Source organism: Puma concolor, chromosome B4 (assembly GCF_028749965.1).
Source record: "Puma concolor isolate L17-30 chromosome B4, mPumCon1.1.hap2, whole genome shotgun sequence".
Taxonomy (NCBI): Eukaryota; Metazoa; Chordata; class Mammalia; order Carnivora; family Felidae; genus Puma; species Puma concolor.
This window is the reverse complement of record NC_141673.1, coordinates 78,911,174-78,917,199: the sequence shown is the minus strand read 5'-3', so window position 1 is coordinate 78,917,199 and position 6,026 is coordinate 78,911,174.

Here is a 6,026-nt window from a genome sequence, read left to right as displayed (position 1 = left end):
CCATTGTAAGGACTTTGGCTTTTTTCTGAGAAGAAAAGTGATTCCTACAGACATGTCTTTTTGTCCTGGGTACTATCTCCATCGGTCAAGCCCTGTAACTTTAGCTTTTCTGTCTATGCTGTTCTTCACTTCTCCTCAATTTGAAACAAATTAAAGTGCAGTTACCAATTTGAGAATGTTGTCCTCTGGTTTGTATTCCTCATCCAGCAGTCACACTATTTTGCCCTTCGATTTGCACAGCAAGGGCCTTGAAAACTTATGGTAAAATGCTGCCTGGGTCTGGCATCAGCAGGATGGCTTCTCCCACACAGCTCTGCTGAAACTGCCCTGGTCAAGGTCATCATTAGACACTTTAAAACATTTCTCTTTCTTGGCCTCTCTGCAGCATTTACAACTATTAATTCTCTTTCTCCTTAGTTTCTAGGACAGGACTCTTTCTGATTTTCTTCTCACCTTTCTCTCCTTCCTTTTCCATCCTGTGCCACTTACCACGCGTTTCCTCAGTGATGTCATTTTACCAGTGAGGCCTCCTTTGACACTCCATATAAAACATTATTGACCTCGACCTACTTTTCCCTAATCCCTTTATTCTGTTTTTTTTTCCCCTTTAGAAATTATCAATAGCTATTATATGCCTTTATTTATTTTATCTGTGTACTCCATGAAAAAAGAAGACTCAATTAGGACAAAGATTTTGTTCTCAAAATAGGTGCCAAGATTGACCACAGGTAACTGAAACCATGGAAAATGAAATCCTGGATAAGGGGGGGACTGTTGTTACTCAAAAAATATATACTATTACAAATGATAAGGGAATTAAAATATCTACTTTACACAAAGGAAGGCAGTAATGGAAGAATGAAAGAACAAAAGAGACACGAGACAAAAAAAAAGTAGCAAAATGGTAGAGGTCCTTCCTTATCAGTATATATGCAATATAAATTGATTAAAACTCCAATTAAAAGGCAGAGATGGATAGAATGGATTAAAAAAAAAAAAAAACCAAACCATGATCTAAGTACATGCCGTCTACAAGAATCTCACTTTAGATTCAAAGACATAAATCAATTGAAAGTAAACAACAGAAAATTGTCATGAAAAGAGTAAACAGAAGAGAGCTGGAGTGGCTAAAACAGTGTTAGACAAAACAGACAATGAAGACAAAAATAGTTATGAGCAACAAAGAAGGATATTATATAATCACAAAAGGGCCAATCCATCAAGAATGTATTATAATTATAAACTTATGCACACTTAACAATGAAGCCACAAAATACATAAAGCAAAAACTGACAGCACTGAAAGGAGATATAGAAAATTTAATAAATGGAGACTTTAATACCCCACTTTTGATAATAAAACAACTGGATGGAAGATCAACAAGAAAACAGAAGACAAACTACAGTACAAACCAACTACATCTAACAGGTAGTGATAGAACACTACGTCCAATGACAGCAGAATATACATTCCTATCAAATACACATGGAACATTCTCCAGCAGAGACAATATGCTAAGGGAAAAAATAAGTCTTGATAGGTTTAAAAGTATTAAAATCATACAAATTAGGTTCTGTAATCAGAGACTCTTTTTAATGTTTACTGATTTTTGAGAGAGAGAGACAGAGACAGAATCTGAAGCAGGCTCCGGGCTCTGAGCTGTCAGCACGGAGCATGACGCAGGGCTCAAACTCATGAGCCAAACTCACGAGCCGTGAGATCATGACCTAAGCCAAAGTCAGGCGTTGAACCGTCTGAGCCACCCAAGTGCCCCAGTGTGTTCTCTAATCAAATCCAAAAGATAAACCACAAGAATCCCTTCATAAACCTTCATCCCAGAGACTTGGGCATATTGAAAAGCATATCAATGTAAGACTGTTCTCTAACAGCACCAGGAGCAACTTTATCAGAAACAGAAAACATCATGTAGGAGATGGTTTTTCCAAGAGCCTCAGACTACACAGCAAGTGGCTAGACATGAACAAATTCTACCCAAGATCTTGAAAACAGGGCCTAGGCAAACCTAGGGAGTCATTGACTGTCATATCCTTCTTAGTCTCTTTCCCTTCCATTTCTTGGCTTTCTTTTCTCTCTGTTAGTTTAGAGCTTTTATTACTAAAATTAAATACTTAAGGTTTCCTTCCTTAATATATGGTATTTTGGGTAAATATGGAAGATAAAGAAAGTGTTACACAAAACTGTTAATATCAAATTTCATTTCTCTACAGACTTAGGATGGGAATGAGATTTAGTTTCCCTCCTAACCCCAGGTGGGGTAGTTCAGAATTAACAGAATACCATTGACTGGATGGCTTAAACAACAAAACACATGTTTCTCACAGTTTTGGAGACTGGAAGTCTAAGAGCAGGGAGCCTCATGGTTGGGTTCTTGGTGAAGTCCCTCTTCCTGTTTTACACATGACCACCGTCTTGCTTTATCTTCACATGGTGGTAAATAGAAAGAGAAGCAAGCTGTCTCCTATCTCTTCTTATAAGGGCACTAATTCCATCATGAGGACTCCACCCTGATGACATAATTACCTCCCAAGGGCACCATCTCCAAATACCATCACATGGGGAATTAGGGTTTCACTATATGAATTTTGGGGGGATATAAACATGCAAACCATGCAGTCAGTACTAACGTGACTTAGAGGCACTGTTCAAGACCTTCAGATAAGTCTCATGCTAATATTTGTCTCCACAGTCATTCTCCATTTTCTCCTTTGGGCAACCACTCACTTGACAAATGATTAGAATTTCACCACAAAGGTAAAAGTCATGGGGAGCCTTGATGCTCATTCTTACCAGAGTCTGAGATAGCAGTCTTTAGGAGTAGTGTAGACCTCATGAACTAAGCAAACTTAGATGTGGTCAGACCAAGATACGCAACTTGGTGTCCCTGTTGACCAAGACGAGAGCTTTCGAGACACTGAGACTGTACATTTTCCCTTGAGGACCTGGCAGGTGTCTGTTCTGCAGCTCTTCTGCCTTCTTGTACAGGACTTTAGCCCCTTTTGATCCTCTCCATCACTCCAGGTAAAATCCAGATTGCTCAAGGTATGGCTGCTAAGTCTCTAGAACAATTCCTCTCCATTCCCAAAACAATCTGAGCGTTGACAGACCCCTCTTGCTCAAGTCCTATAAAGCATTCTACTCTTTTCTTCTAAATTGACTGCTCCTCTTGAGATTTCTCATGCAGGCCTTCTCTAATAAAAGCTCATGCTGAAATGTTTGGGTTATTTTTTTTCCTACATAAACAATAATTAAACGTTCTAAACTGCCCTCTGGGAATGCTTGGGCTCCTTTTAGACTCAGCGCTGGAAAGTCTCATTAAGGTAAAGATAAAGAAACGGAGCAGCTTATCAACACCTGTAGGAGATAATTCAGAAGTTAACAATGACAATGAAAGAATGGAGAAATCTGAGAACTAGAACACAGAATGGTTTTATTAAAAAAAAATTTTTTTTTAACGTTTATATTTTTGAGTCAGAGAGCAAGTGGAGGGGGGCAGAGAGAGAGGGAGACACAGAATCCGAAGCAGGCTCTAGGCTCTGATCTGTCAGGACAGAGCCTGATGAGCGCTTGAACCCACGAGCTGTGAGATCATGACCTGAGCGGAAGGCAATCACTTAACCGACTAAGCCACCCAGGCGCCCCAAGAATTGAATGGTTTTAAAATCATGTTTGAGGCCCACTGTCTGCCAAACTTCTGGCCTCCTAATCATTTGTGTCTCTTATAAAATAGATTTCTGAATTCTACCCCAAACCTGCTAAGTCAGCATCTCTGGGCCAGAGTCTGGGGACTGGAATTTAATAAAGAGTCTCAGGTGGGTCTTATCATGAGGGAGTTTGAAATACATTGTTTTAGAATTGTGTTTGTAAATAGAATTGGCTTTGGGAGCTTTAAAAGTTACAGCTCCCAGATTCCATTCTGAGGATTTTGCACCTAAATGTATAGTGAGGAGAAGAGTGCGTGTGTAATTTAAATTTCGTTTTAGGTGATACCCACTGATGGTGCTGTCTTCCCTGGGAACTTGTTAGAAATGCAGACTTTCAGGTGCCTCCGTGGTGAGCCAGCATCTGACCTTTAACAAGATTCCTAGGCGGTTGATATGCATATCGAGGTTTGAGAAGCACTACCCTGGGGTACTTGGAGGGGCAGGTATTTCATTCCCAACTTTATGTGGGACAGCACAGGCCTCTGTCCAGAGAGGAGGCACCAAGCCACGTGTGAGAAGGAGCCCAGCATAACTTTTGGGTTCTGGGTAATATTTGTTTTGAAAACAGGTTTTGCTGATGAGGACATTGGAAATAGGCAAAGGGAAGTGCTGCTGTGGAAGAAATGGGGTTGTGTGTGAGCGAGGCTTGGGGTTCAGAGTGTAGGAGTTACAATATGGTGAGAAGGAATGCTGGGGGCTGTGTCGAAAGTGTATTTGCAAACTGTTTCTCCTTAAGGTATATGTTAATGTGAGGCTGCTGGGAGGGGTTTATGGCTGAAGAGACTCAGGTTAGCCCTGGGGACCCCACTGCTCTCAGGAAGACCACTTTATCTTCTTAAGATCTGAATTTGAACTTCTGCTGAGCAATGAGGACTTTGGCAAGGGACAAATTCCTTTCAGCTTTATGATTGAGAAATTGGGAAGAAGAGACCTTGTTTTGCCGTACTGAACATTAAAAACAGTTCACGTTTAATGCTTCGTTTGTAATACTATTATTTAAAACAAAAAAGACTGGTCTCAGAATTCAACTCAGGGTGCCTGGGTGGCTCAGTCGGTTAAGCATCCTACTTTGGCTCAGATCATGATCTCATGGTTTGTGAGTTCGAGCCCCGTGTCAGGCTGTGGGTTGACAGCTCAGAGCCTGGAGCCTGCTTCGCATTCTGTGTCTCCATCTCCCTTTGCCACCCCTGTCTCCCCAAAATAAATAAACATAAAAAAAAAAAAAAAAAGAATTCAACTCTCTTGTTGGCTGTCCTAAAGCTTTTCTGTTGGATTTCATATCAGTCTGGGGTCCAGGTTTCAGGAGAAGGAAGACAATTCACAGGGAGAAGGGAAGATCAAATGTTTGGCAAATAAATGTTGCCATGCTACGCAGAGAAGTCTTTCCGATGTAAAAATTCTCTCTGGTAATAGCTCTCTTTCTGGTACAGGCCCCCTATCTAAATTCTTTTAGGCAGTTAAGCGGGGAGGTTAAAAGCTCTTTTTTGAGTCTGTTGGGCCTCAGTTGTCTTCAGCTGGAAATAATCTACGTGCCAAAGAGGCACCTTTTGAGGCAGCTTGCCCTGAACCCTATCCCTTACCCTATAGTCTAGCAACTCCACTCCTAGGTATTTACCTGAGAAATGAAAACACATGTCCACAAGAAGAGTCCTACAGGAATATTCAGAGCAGCTGCTTTATCGGTAATGATCTCAACCTGGAAACAACACAAATGTCAATAAACAGAGAAAGTGATAAAGTATGTTCATACAATGGAATGCTACTGAGTGACAAAAGGAACGGAGTGCCAATATCAGTGACAACATGGCAAATCTCAAAAATGTTATGCTGAGCAAAAGAAGCCAGATGCAAAAGCCTACACACGGCGTAATTCCATTTATGTGAAACTTTAGAACAAGTAATAGTTACCTATGGTGATAGATATCAAAACAGTGGCTGCCTAGAAGTGGGTGGGTGGATGAATGAGATTGGATGAGAAGGGGCAGGAGGAACTTTCTGGGGCAATGGGAATGTTTTATATTTGACAGGCGTGGGTTACATGCATGCATATATTTATTCAAACTCTCATCAGGGGTGCCTCGCTGGCTCAGTCGGTGAGCATGTGAGTCTTGATCTCGGGGTTGTTAAGTTCAAGCTCCACGTCAGTTGTGAAGATTACTTAAAAATAAAATCTTAAAAAAAAAGATCTCTCATCAAACTGTTCGCTTAAGATTTGTGCATTTCAGAGAATGTGAATTAGGCCTCAACCAGAGGGGGAGAAAAGGGAAACAAATCCCTGTCCTCATGGCAAGGCCCTGTCCTCAG